At 38.9% G+C, this 13,509-nt stretch overlaps 1 pseudogene; it reads right to left on the bottom strand.

The window, feature by feature from the left end:
- Positions 1-6,092: 6,092 nt before the first annotated feature.
- LOC143653433 (mitochondrial import inner membrane translocase subunit Tim8 A pseudogene) lies at positions 6,093-8,413 on the bottom strand (annotated as a pseudogene).
- Between the last annotated feature and the right edge of the window lie 5,096 nt (positions 8,414-13,509).

The following is a 13,509-nucleotide window of genomic DNA, read 5'->3' as shown; positions in this document are numbered from 1 at the left end:
AGCAAGGAGGTCCCAGGACACATAGCCCAGAAAATGTTCATCAGGATGGCAGCAGCATGCTGGCATGAGCACCACCCTCATCCCTCTTCCTCCAGCACTCAGGGTCAATGAAGCCAGACACTGTGCTTGGAGGAAAGCATCAGGCAGCCTGTCAACTGTGGAGCTTCTTAGTCGGCAACAAACAAACTGAATAGTCTCCCAAGTTAAACTTAGGAAAGCAGAGTGAGGCCTGGGAGAAAGGGCTCATGAGTCAAGTGTTACTTGCTCAGAGCAGCAAAGCCCAAGCCAAGGTGCTAGAGGCCCTCATCCTGAGCAGCCCTGGCTCTAGCCTCAGGAGTGAGCTTTAGCCAGGTGAGTTGGGCTATATAGAGACAACTCCTGAAATCTGATCTCCTCCCTCTGGTGCCTGCAGACCTTGGGGCAGAGATGAGGGTGCTGCAAGATCATGTTGGTTCACCAAAAGCATGAGGAACAAAAGAAAAAATAGCTGAAAAGTACTTCATCAAAAGCAAAAACTTTCGTACATCAAAGGACACTATCAAGAGAGTGAAAAGACAATGTACAAAATGGGAGAAAATAATTGCTAACAATATATCTGATAAGAATTTAGTATCCAGAATATGTAAAGAACTGGTTCAATTTGATAACAAAAAGACAAATAACCCAATAAGAAATGGGTAAAGGAGCTGAACTGATGTTTCATCCAAGAAGATATCCAAGTGACCAATAAACACATGAAAAGATGCACAACATCACTGGTCACAGGGGAATGCAAATCAAAACCACAATGAGATAACACTTCACACACTAGAATGGCTGTCATTTAAAAAGCAGAAAATAATGTGTTGACAAGGGTGAAAAAATATATAGAACCCTGACACATTGTTGGTGGCATGTAAATGATGACACCACTGTGAAAATCAGCTGGTGGTTCCACAGCAAGTTGAAAATAGAATTGACATATAACCCAGCAATCCCACTTCTTGTTGCACACGCAAAAGAATTTTGAAAGCTGGAACTTAACAGATATTTGTACATCCATGTTTATAGCAGTATTATTTATAATAGCCAAAAGTTAAAAACAACCAAAGTGTCCACCCAGAGTTGGGTGGATAAAGAGAATGTGGTATATACGCATGATGAAATATTCTACAGTCATGAAAAGGAGTGAAGTCCTGATGCATGTTACTACATGGATGAATCTTGAAGACATCATGTTGGGCAAAATAGACAGACACAAAGGAGGTAAACATTGTATGATCTCATTTACTTGAATTTCCTAGTAGAAACACCATTCTTAGAGAAAGATAATAGATTGTAGGTTAGCTGGGGCTAGGGCCTAGGGGGTGTATTAAGAGGGGGTGTATTAATCTCTAGGGAAACTGAATCAACATAAGATACCTATAAATATTATAAGATTTTATGAAAGTGTTTCAGACCACGGTGGGGATGCATGAGTCCAAATTCCATGGGGAGGCTGCTAGCTGGTAACTCCAATGAAAGTAGAAGCTGGCTTGCTGAAGTAGAGATGAAAGTTCTCTCTCCAACTACTGAAGCCATTACTTCTCCTTTTAAAGCTTTCAGCTGATTGGAATAGACATCTCTCATTCCAGAAGACGCTCCCCTTAGTTGATCATAGATGTAACCAGCCATAGATGCAATCAAGTTACTGATTATTTAAGTCCACAAGATGTTCTCACAGTCAGAGTTAGGCCAGTGTTTGCTGGACCAGACAATTGAACACCATCACCTGGGCAAGTTGACACCAGAACCTGCCCATCACAGTCCACCTCTTATCAACTTGGAAGCTTTATACATCACCTTAAACCATACTTAATGTCTAAATAAAAAACAGTAACAAACATATTTTTCACTTAACAATACTCAACTATCCTGCATACAACTGGAAATGCACTCAATCTCTTCAGAATAGGATGCAAATCCTTGGGTAATAGTCACTCTTAAACTTGATATCTTTAGCATGAATACTACAACATGAACAATACAACTTATACCATATGATAAGGGTATAAGACAGAGAAGAAAACAAAGATATTTGTTTGCTTTTTGTACAAATACAAACATACTCATACAGAACAAGGGAGAAATATTCGTACAATTATAACTCTTGTTTCTGTAGCTGGTAACAAAGTCATTTCTTCCACCGCCCATTCTGTATTCCCTTCACCCTCAGTAAGCACCTCAGCTGGCCATGGCTGTTTACATGATGGAGTGACCCACACCTTCATTCCTGAAGTTTCTGAGCCATTGGTAGTCCTGCCTGGATTGGATTCCGGCAATTTTCCATTGACGTTAATCACAGGGCATGGTAGTACCAAGAGACACCCTAGGGGATCTCCTGTATTCCAGGAACACTCTTCCTTAGCTCCATTGTGTAGTTGCCGTCCTAGTTCACCTTGATAGTCAGGATCAATCACCTCACACGGTACAATAATCCCCTTGCTTGCCTGTTGATTCAGTGGCGTAAGAGGCCCAAAGTGGCCAGGTGGCAGTCTTAACTTCCAGTTCAATGGAATCATTATTGTGTCTCCTAGTAAGAGCACGCTTCCTTTTGGAGCTAAGACCTATAGGCCATCAGAGCTTAAGGTTTCAGGGACAGAAAGCAACAAGTTTTCTAGTGGATCACCAGGGGTGATAGTGAGTGGTGCCACTCCCATTTCCACCCCTTGATTCCTGGACCCATGAATCCTGGAGAAACAGACCAGAGGATGGATGCTAATTCAGAGCATACACAGCCTCCTGCAGAACACTGCCCCAGCCTTGCAAGGAATTGCCACCTAGTTGGCACTGTAATTGAGTCTTACAGAGACCATTCCTGTTATGGGATGATGGCAGAGTAAAGTAGGCTGGATTTCACCCCTGATCCATAGAAACAGATAGGGGTATAGGGAAAAGATGGCTGGGACTGCAGTCCCAGGGGGTGAGTGATTGAAGAGGGTCTCCAATATTTCATAGAGAGGTGAAAGGTGGAGAAGTTGGGGCAGGGAGAGCAGGGTGGGTCTGATCAGCTGTGACCCCCACTGGAAAAGGGCAGCAATGCACAAGGAAGCGCAGATCCCAGGAATCAGACCAGCCCTTCTCTCCAGCCCCTCCACCACAGAAAGCCATGACCCCAGGTACTGGAATAGAGCACCAGGAATAGCTGTTCCATCCGCGGTGGTGAACAGTGGATCTGCCTGGCACCAGGAGCTGCGATCAGATGTTTTACCAGGCGCTGCAATCACCAACCCCATTTCCCACCACATACCAGAAGCCATCTGCACCCCCAGCACCCCCACTATGTATGCTAAATTCCAAGCTGGCTGCTACAGTTGGGAAGGGCAGGCCTGAGGGGAGGGAGTACCTCAGGAGCGTCACCTGCTGGTAAGAAGTGGTAAATGCAGTCTAGCAAACTACCAATCTGCCTAGATTTAAATATATAAATATACATTTTTATTTGTAGTATTATCTTTTTTATTTTTAAATTTTCTCTCCCTTCTGTGGCCACCTGTGTGAGTTCATTCCCAATATATTTTGGGTGTCTCCTTCTGACTTTGGAACCTACTATTGTTGAGGTGTGTCAGTTCTTTTCATCATTTTATTTTTTAATTTTCTTTTGGGGGGTGCATGAGCTGCGGATCAAGCCTGGGTCTCCCGCGTGGCTGGTGGGTGTTCTGCCACTGGACTAGCACACCCCAGGCTAGCTTTTTAAAAAAATGTAGTTTTATTTAAGAAAACAAACAATACACTTAGAACCACCAAAAATGGGTATCTTAGTTAGCTTAACCATAGTTAAGCTAACTAAGTATCTAAATAATCATTGTAAAACCTGTGTTTGCACAGTAAGTTTCACAAACCAATTTAAAATTAAGGCAACAAGGAAAAATCTACAAATTCAGATAGCAAAGTTCTTAAATTCTAAATATTAAACACTAACAAATATCATTTGATCAGCTGTCAAAACTGAATGTTCTAAAAATATCAAGTAGAGTGTTATTACAAATATCTACATTGCATAGTAATGACCTATGTTACTGAAAATTTTCCTGATTTCAGGAAAATATGAAGATACAAATATTTTTACAATTAACATATGAAAATCTTAGCCAGCTAGAATGGATATCTTAATTAGTTTATCCATAGGCATATTTAAATAATATATCTAAGTTATCATTGTAAAGCCTGTTTGTACAATGTTTCATAAACCAATTTAAAATAAAAGCAAGGAAGGAAAAAAATCCATAGGTACAGATATCAGAGTTTCTTAGATTCTAAATATTAAACACTATCTTAAATACCATTTAACTATCAAAAGTGTGTCAAGATTTTATTTGTCTCCTCTCTCTTTTTTACTTCCTTAGTCTAACTAGGGGACCATAAATATTATTGATTTTCTCAAAGAACCAACTTTTAGTTTTGTTGATTATTTCTATTGTTTTATTCTTGTCCAGTTTGTTTATTTCTGCTTTACTCTTTATTATTACTCTTCGGTTATTTGTTTTGGGGTTAGTTTGTTGTTCTTTCTCCAAATTCTTCAGGTGAACAGTTAAACCCTCAATTTTTGTTCAATCTTGTTTTTTAATATAGGCATTTAGGCAATAACTTTCCCTCTCAGCATTGCCTTTGACACATACCATAAGTTTTGATGTGTTGCATTTTCATTATCATTGGTCTTTAGATATTTACTGATCTCTCTAGCAATTTCTTCCTTGACCCACTGATTACTTAAAGTGTGATGTTTAATTTCCATATATTTGTGAAAACCCTGGTTCTTTGGTGAATATTAATTTCCAACTTTATTCTATTGTGATCAGAGAAAGTGCTTTGGATAATTTCAATCTTATTAGATTTCTAAAGACTTACTTTGTGTCCCAGCATATGATCTATCCTGGAGAACATTCCACATGTGCTAGAGAAGAATGTATATCCTGGTGTTTGGGGGTGTAATAATTTATGTATGTCTATTAGATCTAATTCATTTATCCATTGTTTAGGTTCTCTATTTCCTTGTTGATCCTCTGTGTTGTTCTATCTATCGTGGAGAGCAACGTATTGAAGTCTCCCACTATTACTGTTGATATGTCTATAGCCCCCTTCAGTTTTTACAATATGTGCTTCATGTACTTTGGAGCTCCTTGATTGGGAACATTCATATTTATGATTGTTATTTCTTCTTGGTGAATTGTTTACATTTACTGGCTAGATCCCTTATTAACTAAAGGTTTCTAGGCCCACAGACTGCCTGTACAACCTCCAGAAACCATACTTTACATAGGTTTTTAAGTAGAATCATAGTATAAGGAAGGGAGATACTCTAGGAAGCTGAGGTGTACAGTTTGAATACTCCATAGATTTTTTTTCCAGCACTGATTGTCAAACGTTAGATATGGAGGCCTATAGTTACAGTACCAAATTACTCTCCCCCAACTGCTGCCTGTTTTGACACATACACACAGATTTGTAACAATATCCAAAAAAATCTCAAATGAATCCACACAAATGGCAGCTGTTACCTATGTAGTCCCACTGTCAATTATAGGAAGCAACTAATGGGTCTTTGAGAAAAGCATAGTCCCATATGCAATAATACGCATCTAAGTTTTCCATTTGTCTGTCAATTATTTTCACAAGATTAGCATTAAAAAAGCACAACCAGGGCGGGCCGCGGTGGCTCAGCGGGCAAGAGTGCTTGCCTGCCATGCCGGAGGACCCCGGTTCGATTCCCGGCCCCAGCCCATGTAAAAAAACAAGCGAACAAACAAAAAATATAATAAAAATAAAGATGTTTCCCTTTCTTCCTCCCTTCCTTCCTTCCATCCTTCCTTCCTTCTCTGTCTTTCTTTCCTTCCTTTCCTTCCTCTCTCTTTAAAAAAAAAAAAAAAAAAAAAAAAAAAAAAAAAAAAGCACAACCAAATGCATATATGACCCTCAAACCCTACACAAAAATAATTGGTCTCTATTCATGCTCAGATGACAGGATATCCCAAGAGTGATAAGAGGTAGGAGCCCTCTGTAGCCTTTTCTTCAACCATCCCATCAACAGCTCTTCATTTCTTGAACTACCTTCCTTTTCCAAAGAGGTAATGCCAAGATCAGTCAGAAAAGCTTTCTGAGAAGACTGGATTTCTGGGTCTGTTCCAGTTGATTCAAGATGAACTGGCTTGTATCAATGAAGTGCTCAAGGCAGTTCACAAATCAGGCCTCAACCCCACTGTCCAACTTTGGCCCAGTTTTGTCCATGCATTTCTCCCAACAAAGTTCAGTCATCTGGTGCACCAGCTGCTGAAAGTGCTGCTATGCATCTCCACCTTGATGAAATGCTGCATCTGCAGGTTCATGGAATCCAAACCTGCCATGAAAGAAGACAAGGAAGAATCAATCCCAGAGTGTCTATGTGGGCTGAGACAGACTCCACATCAACTCCCTGACCTTTGCATGTGTCCTCAATGGAACCAGAACCACCTCCTTTAGTTTTTATTTGTCAAATCTGCATATTGTTTTCTGCATATTGTTTTCCTTCTCTCTTTCTTTTCTTTTAAATTACCATTATTCAAATTCTTCAATTTTGTGACCTCCTGCAGACCTCCCTGTCTGGGGAGGGCTCCCTTTAGTATTTCTTGTAGGGCTGGTCTCTTGCTGACTAGTGCTCTCAATATTTTTTTGTCTTTGAAGATTTTAATTTCTCCTTCAATTTTGAAGGATAACTTGGCTGGATAAAGAATTCTTGGTTGAAAGCCTTTCAGGATCTTAAATATATCATACCATTGCCTACTTGCAGCCATAGTGCCTGTTGTGTAGTCTGAAGTCAGTCTTATGTGTTTTCCCTTGTAGTAGTAGATTGCTCTTCTCGTGCAGCCTTCAGGACTTTCTGTTTCTCTTCAACACCTGACAGTCTGATTAGTATATGTCTTGGAGTAGGCCTGTTCAGATCTAGTCTACTTGGAGTTCACTGAGTCTTTTTGACTTGCATATCCATGTCTTTTGTAAGGTTTGGGAAGTTTTCCTTGATTATATATCTTCAGCTAACTTTCCCAACCTTTTACCCTTCTTTTCTCCTCTGGGACACCAATGATTTTCATATTTGTGCACCTCTTGTTGTCCCTCATTTCCCTAAGATCCAGTTACATTTTTCCATCCTTCTTGCCATTTATTCCTTTGTGCTCTCTAATTCAATTATTCTATCTTCTAGCTCACTTATTCTTCCTTCTCCTTCTTAAAATCTTCTATCATGCATCTCCAGCATATTTTTAATATGCTCTACTGCAATCTTTCATTTCTCTTGGATCTGCCATTTTTCTATTTAACCTCTAGAATTCTTCATTGTGCTCTTCTAGTATCTTCCTGATATCATCTATTTCTTTTTAAATGTCCTTAAGTAGTTGTTCCATGTTCTGTGTCCCCTCTAGAATTTTGATTTGTAATTTACTTTTTTTTTCTGAATGTTTCCTTTTGCACTTTGTTAATTGGTTATTCACCCACCAAATCAAGGTCCAGATCTCATGCAGGGGATACCATTCAACATAAGCATCTATTAGAAGATAGGCTGGGGTGTATAGTTACTTCAGTGGCAGAATGGCAGCCCACTACTGTAAAAAGTAAATACAAAACTTTAGAAGAGTGAAGGAAACCAACTTGCAAAATAACCATATCAAGATAATGAAATGCCTGGAAAACAACAGAAAATAACAAAGTACATAAAAATTCAAGTAGAAAATGGCCCAGCCAAATGACCAAACCAAAATTCTATAGTGGGCTGCCATTCTGCCACTGGGAGAGCCGGGCACGACTCACTGCCTAGGCACCAAAAAAAAAAAAAAAAAGAAAGAAAAGAAAAGAAAAAATAGATAATAAAAATAAAATAAAATAATCATATGATATAAAGATATGAAATACAAAAACAATAACAACCACAAAACACACCTCAACAGTAGTAAGCCCCAGAATAAAACAGAGACACCCCATGATATGCTGGGAGTGAAGTCAGGCTGGTGTCCACCAAAGGGAGGGAAAAAAGTAATAAAATAAATGAAATGGAATAATAAAAAATGTGTGAAATAAAAAATAGAAAATAAAGAATAAAAATATAAAAATGTAAAATATCTATGAAAATAAAAAAGTAATGAAAAGAACAATTATACTACTGACAAAAATGTATAGAGAGAATGTATTTTTAAAGGAAGGAAAAGAAAAAAAAGAATATTAAGAAAAAATAAAAATAAAAACAGGCAGATAAGGAGTTAGCCTGCCTGCGCTTACTCCTTCTGCCCAGCAGGTGGCAACCGCGAAGCTACTCCTCCCTCAGGTCCGGATCTGATGCAGCAACCTGCACTTACTGCATCTGGTCAGCAGGTGGCAGACCCAAATCTCCTCCTCCCTCAGCCCCTGGCTGAAGCAACACGAGGTCGACGTGCATGGCGGGTGTCTGTTCTCGGTCAGGGTGGCCATTGGCTGGTCTCTGCCAAGGGACTGGGGAGCCTGGGGGTATCAGCTGATTCACAGTGCTGATGAGTCTTCCAGAAACCACACTTATGGGCTGACTCACTTCCCCTTCCCCCGAGGCCCGGTCCCATGGTGAATGATTGGCCCATCTCGTCTCCCCCTGGGTGCTCTCCACTAAAACCATGTGGGGAGGTTTCCCCAGCTGGCAGCTGGCAGGTTGGAGCCAAGGACTTTCAGTTCCCTCCTATTGCACCTTTGCTATGCACCACAGTCCACCCTGGTATCTCGGTCACCTGACACACTAGCACTCCCATCCCAAAACCCCTGCTGCTCTCTTCCCTAAAATTGTCTAAAGACCTTTATTGTTTACTTGTTCTCTGAGACCACACTCCTGGTCATTTTCTCCTCATCCCTTATCTTGTTTCATGGAGCAGGAGTGAATTCTCTCCACTCCAATCACCATCTTCTTGGAACACTAGCCTTGCTTCAACAGACCATAAATTGGAATTATACCTCCTTCATGAGCTCTGGGAGTAACTGACAAACCAAGTGCAAAAGGAAACCTTCAATGCAAAACCAAGTAAATTCAAAACTTTAGACAAGTGAAGGAAAACAACTTGCAAAATAACATTAAGATAATCAAATGCCTCAAGCACAACAGAAAATCACAAAGCATGTGAAGATCAAGCAGAAATGGCTGAGCCAAATGACCAAATCAAATCACCAAAGGGGGCACAGAATATAGAACTACTCAAGGGTACTTATAAGGAAATAAATGATGAAGAAGAGCATAAAGAGGAATTAAAAAAATAGCTGATCTGACAGAGATAAAAGATACAGCAGACCAAATTAGAATTACACTAGAGACACACAGTAAGAGATTCAAAGAAGCAGAAGGAAGAATAAGTGAGTTAGAAGACAGAATAATTGAACTAGAGCACACAAAAGAACCAATGGCAAGAAAGAGAAAAATGGAACTGGATCTTAGTGAAATCATTGGCAACAAAAGGCATACAAATATAAGAATCATTGGTGTCCCAGAAAAAGACAAAAGTAAAGGGTGGGAAAGTTACTTGAAGATTGTTCTAGTTTGCTACCTGCTGGAATGCAATACACCAAAAACAGAATAGCTTTTAAAAAGAAGAATTCATTAAGTTGCACACTTACAGGTCTAAGGCCGTGAAAATGTCCAAATTAAGGCACCAACAAGAGGTTACCTTCACCCAAAAAAGGCTGATGAAGTTCCAAGTTTCTCTCTCACAGCTGTAAGAGCACATGGCAAAGTCTCCTAGCTTTCTCTCCCAGCTTCTTATTTCATGAAGGTCCCTCAAGGGTGTTTTCCTTCTTCAACTCCAAAGGTCTCTGGCTGCATGGGCTCTTGTGGTTCTTAAGCTTTTCTCGAAGTGGTTCCCTCTTAAAGGGTTCCAGTAAGCAACCGCACCTTGAATGGGTAGAGACACACCTACATGGAAAGTGACTTTAAGAAAAAGTCACCAACCACAATTGGGTGGGTCACATCTTCATGGAAATAATAAAAAATCTCCCACCCAGCATGACTCAATGAGGATTAAAGGATGTGGCTTTTCTGGGGTACACCACAGATTCAAACCAGTGCAATGATATAAATGAGAAAAACTTCCCAACCCTCATAAAAGATATAAATATGAAATCAAAGAGGCCCAACAAACCCAAGATAGAATAAATCCAAGTAGGCCTACCCCAAGATACACTAATCAAACTATCAAATGTTGAAAAAAAACAGCAAGTGCTGAAAGCAGCATGAGAAAAGCAATCTACTACATACGAAGGAAAAAAAAAACTGAGTTCAGGCTGTTCAACAGGCACTGTGGAGTAAGAAGGCAGTAGTATGATATATGTTAGATCCTGAATGAGCAAGGCTTCCAGCCAAGAATTGTTTATCTAGCTAAATTGTCTTTCAAATTTGAGGAAGAGATTAAAATCTTCAAAGACAAGATGGAGAGAACTGGTCATAAGAGACCTGCTCTACAGGAAATACTAAACAGACTCCTGTAAACTTGGAGAAAAAAAAAAAGACAGGAGAAGCATGCCTGGAGGAGGGCACAGAATTAAAGACTACCAGTAAGGGTAATTTAAAGGATAAAGAGAGATAGGGAAAACAATATATAGATGTGACAAATAAAAACTAAATGATAAGATGGTAGATTCAAGAACTGTTTTATTTTTAATGAGAAATCTTCACACACATACAGTCCATACATGGTGCATAACTAATGGCTCACAACATCATCACATCGTTGTGTATTCATCACCACGATTGTTTTTAGAACATTTGCATCACTTCAGAAAAAGAAATAAAAAGAAAAAAAGTAAAGCCTCAAACATTCCATATTCCTTACTCCTCCCTCTCATTGACCACTAGTATTTCAATCTACCCACTTTATTTCACCCCTTATCCCCCTTATTATTTATTTATTTCATATTTTTTTACTCATCTGTCCATACCCTGGATCAAAGGACATCAGAAGCAAGGTTTTCACAATCACACAGATGCATTGTGAGAGCTCTATCACTATACAATCATCTTCAAGAATCAAGGCTACTGGAACACAGCTCAACAGTTTCAGGTACTCCCCTCCAGCCACTTCCATTCAAATAACCTAAGAAGGGATATCTGCATAATGTATACGAATAACCTCCAGGATAGCCTCTCAACTCTCTTCCCCCTGTTGGTCAGAAGGCTTTTCAATCCGATGATGCTGGGTCCTAGCTCATCCTGGGAGTTCTGTCCCACATTGCCAGGGAGATTTACACCCTAAGGTGTCATGTCCCATGTAGGGGGAGGGCAGTGAGTTCACTTGCTGAGTTGACTTAGAGAGAGAATCCACATCTGAGCAACAAAAGAGGTTCTCTGGGGGTAACTCTTTGACATAATTATAAGTAGGCTTAGTTTATCCTTTGCAGGAATCAGTTTCATAGGCGTGAGACCCAAGATTGAGGGCTCAGCCTATTGACTTGTCTTCACGGCTTGTGAGAATATCAGAAATTCTCCAGGTGGGGAAATTTAGTATTTCCTCCTTTTTCCCCAGTCCCTCTAGGGGACTTTGCAAATACTTTTTTATTCATTACTCAAATTACACTGGGATATATCGGGACATCACACTAATCTGTATGAACCAAGAAGATCTCACACCCTATTCAAGCTTCTTTGTACTTATGGTAAGAACTGTTTTTAAAATAATAACTTTGAACATTAGTAGACCAAATAACCAATCAAAAGATATAGACTGGCAGAATGGATTTAAAAATATTATCCATCTATATCCTGGTTGCAAGAGATGCCTCTTAAACCCAAGCACACAAATAGATTGAAAGCGAAAAGATGGAAAAAGATGTTCCACACAAATTTTCTAACCAAAAGAAAGCAGGAGTAGCAATACTAATATCAGACAAAATGGACTTTAAATGTAAAGGCATCATAAGAAACAAAGAAGGACACTACATATTAATAATGTTTTTTTATTAATTAGGGGCAATTCACCAAGAGGAAATAGCAATCAGAAATGTTTATGCTCCCAATCAAGGAGCTCCAAAGTATCTGAGACAAACGTTGGCAAAACTGAAGGGAGCTACAGACGTTTCAGTGATAATAGTGGGAAACTGCAACATACCACTGTTCACTATACAAAGACAGAGGAACAACAAGAAAATAGAAAATGTATACAATGCAATAAATGAGTCAGAACTAACAGACATATATAGATGATTACATCCCCAAACACCAGGTTGTATATTCTTCTCTAGAACATTCATATGGAACATTATCCAAGATAGATCATACGCTCAGGCACAAAATAAGTCTTTATAAATTTAATAAGGCTGAAATTATCCAAAGCACTGTCTCTAATCACAATGGAATGAAGTTGGAAATTAATAATAACTAAACAACCAGAGCTTTCACAAATATATGCAGATTAAAAATCACACTCATAAAAAAGAAGAAATTGCTAGAGAAATCAGTATATATCCAGAGATGAATAAAAATGAGAATGCAACATATTAGAACTTATGGGATGTGGCAAAGGCAGTGCTGAGAGGCAAATTTATTGCCCTAAATGCCTATTTTTAAAAAAAGAGCAAAAATCAAGACAATTGTTTACCTGGAGAAATTAGAGAAAGAACAGCAAACTAACGCCAAAGCAGATAAAAGAAGAGAAATAACAAAGATTAATGCAGAAATAAATGAATTGGAGAAAAATAAACAAAGGAATCAATGAGAACAAAAGTTGATTCTTTGAGAAAAATCAATAAAATCAAAGGACTAGTAGCTAAACTGACAAAGAAAAAAAGAGAGAGGTTGCAAATAAACAAAATCAGAAAAGAAAGGGAGTTATTACCACGGATCCTGAAGAAATTTTTTAAATCACAAGAGAGTACTATGAGCAACTATGTGCCAACAAACTAGACAATTTAGATGAAATGAGCAATTGCTTTTCTTGGCCTTTTGGCTAAAATCGAGTGTAGATGAAATGGACAAATTCCTAGAAACACACAAGGTACCTACACTAATTCAAGAAGTAGAAGATCTCAACAAACCAATTACAAGCAAAGAGATTCAATCAGTCATCAAAAATCTTCCCACAGGGCAGGCAACCGTGGCTCAGTGGCAGAGTTCTTACCTGCCATGCCAGAGACCTGGGTTCATTTCCTGGAGCCTGCCCATACAAACATACAAAGAAACAAAAATCTTCCCACAAAGAAAAATTCAGGACCAGATGGCTTCACAGGAGAATTTTATCAAACATTCCAAAAAGAACTAGCACCAATCCTGCTCAAACTCTTCCAAAAAAATTGAAAAAATAATACAACCTAACTCATTTTATGAAGCTAACATCACTTCAATACCAAAATTGAATAAAGATGCTACAAGAAAGGAAAATTACAGACCAATCTCCCTAATGAGCATAGATGCAAAAAATCTCAGCAAAATATTAGCAAGTTGAATCCAATGAAACATTAAAAGAATTATACATCAGGACCAATGTGGTTTATTCCAGGAATGCAATGGTGGTTTAACATAGGAAAATCAAT

The sequence above is a fragment of the Tamandua tetradactyla genome, chromosome 13 (assembly GCF_023851605.1).
Source record: "Tamandua tetradactyla isolate mTamTet1 chromosome 13, mTamTet1.pri, whole genome shotgun sequence".
Taxonomy (NCBI): Eukaryota; Metazoa; Chordata; class Mammalia; order Pilosa; family Myrmecophagidae; genus Tamandua; species Tamandua tetradactyla.
The sequence above is the reverse complement of the archived record's forward strand: the minus strand, read 5'-3'. Positions and strand labels throughout refer to the sequence as shown.